This window comes from Cebus imitator, unplaced genomic scaffold, assembly GCF_001604975.1.
Source record: "Cebus imitator isolate Cc_AM_T3 unplaced genomic scaffold, Cebus_imitator-1.0 Scaffold80, whole genome shotgun sequence".
NCBI lineage: Eukaryota > Metazoa > Chordata > Mammalia > Primates > Cebidae > Cebus > Cebus imitator.
In genome coordinates this window covers 4216526-4218578 of record NW_016107395.1, presented here as the reverse complement: position 1 = coordinate 4218578, position 2053 = coordinate 4216526, and positions in this window count along the sequence as shown.

Genomic DNA, 2053 nt, shown 5'->3' with positions numbered 1-2053 from the left:
GCCTTTCTCACCTCTTGCTCACATACTTCACCACAATCTCAGACCCATCTAATTCAACAGCTCACACTTCTCAGTTTTTTTTTAAAGCTTAGTTTACATAATTTTAAAGCTTGCTTTTCTTTTTAAACTCATTCTTTATCATTTTAGGTTATTTTAGCTAAATTACCTTCTTCAATAACAAATGAAGTTGATATGATAAGTTTGAGAAGAAATTGATAAGCACATCTGGGCAGTGGAAACAGAGGTACTGTGTGTTTGCTCTACATTGTACTATTGGTCCTCCACATTACGCCTAAACATGACTGCAGGAGACCCCAAATTATACCTCTTTAGCACATTGATTATTTTGAGCTGGCTATTTTGAGAAACTGCAGGCACAGGACTAACTTTGAAAAGTTACCCTTTTGTGAGAGAAATTGACATCTATAAAGGAAATTGTGCTTGTAAGAATGTCTCCCTTTCTCTGCACCAGGAAGAGAGGAATGAAAAAATGGAGAAGGATTAGACTTAAATCTGCATAACAAATATTACCTTTGTGCTTTTCCTGGCCATCTGTCCATAGATGGGTTTTTGTGGGTTTCCCCCACACCCTTCTTTCTTTGTGTTTCAGCAAATGAAATCTAAGCATGAATTTTAAACCCTTTCTTTGAGACCTGTGCTAGAAATTGACTCATTTATCTGGGTTTTCTCTCATATGTTTCTGCATATATATGTTTAAAAAACTTGCTTGTTTTTCTCTTTGTGAACCCTGAATATCTGAGACAGGTATCAGTTAATTTAAAGAGTTTATTTTACCGTGGTTGAGGATTCATGCCTTGAAACAGCCTCAGGAGGTCCTGATGAAATATGTCCAAGGTGACCAGGGTGTCAGAGGCATTCGAACCAGAGTGACTCCATCTTGAATGAGGGCTGGGAAAATGAGGCCAGAATTTGCTGGGCTACATTTGCAGAAAGTTAGGTATTCCTGGCCTTTAGATGTCTGTGATTAAGGGAAGAGATTGATAATGTTTACTAAACAAACCCAGAATTAGGAGTGTCCCAATATCCCCCTATCTTGAGAACAGAAGCAGTCATAATTTTGCTTTAAAGATATAATAATATTGATTCTTGCAAAATATAGTCATTAAGAAAATTAATCCTTTATCCCAAACCCTATAGCAGAGCTCATCTCCCCATGATCTTTTTTTACTCTAGATATAAACCTAGGGTGGACATGTCCCTCCTCTTACTTCAGGATACCCTGCTCCAGTGTTCTTTCACCATTTTACTTTCTTAATTAACTTGCTTTTGTTTTGCACTGTGGACTCGCCCTGAATTCTTTCTTGTGCAAGATCTAAGAACGTTCTCTTGGGGGTCTGGATCAGGACCCCTTTCTGGTAACATCTTTCTGCTAACCACAAAGCAATGATACTAAGGAAACCCCTGATCCAAAGGCTAACTTTGGGTAAGTGGTGGGGTGCAGTAATATCTTTCTGGTAATAAAAAACAGATTAGCAAGATGTGAGAGAAAAATAAGTCTTGGGACCCCAAAATCACTAGGCTAAAGGGAAAAGTCAAGCTGGGAACTGCTTAGGACAAATCTGACTCCCATTATATTCAAAGCCACCCTTCTGGTCACTGAGGTAAATGCATACCTGACTGCCTTCATTGGTGAGGCTAATCAGAAACTCAAAAGAATGAAACCATTTGTCTATTATCTACCTATGACCAGAGGTTAGAAGTTCGAGACCAGCCTGGCCAACATGGAGAAACCTCATCTATACTAAAAATACAAAAATTAGCCAGGCATGGTGGTGGGCACCTGTAATTCTAGCTACTTGGGAGGCTGAGGCAGCAGAATCACTTGAACCCAGCAGGTGGAGGTTGCAGTGAGCCAAGATGGCGCCATTACACTCCAGCCTGGGTGACAAGAGCAAAACTCTGTCCCAAAAAAAAAAGAGTAGAGATTATGTTTTTAAGATTTCAGGACGTATGTCTTGATGGTTCAGGGAAAGAGAGCAAAGAACATGGGCAAGAAGGAGCGTGTCAATACCGAAAAGTATAGTGGTTAAGG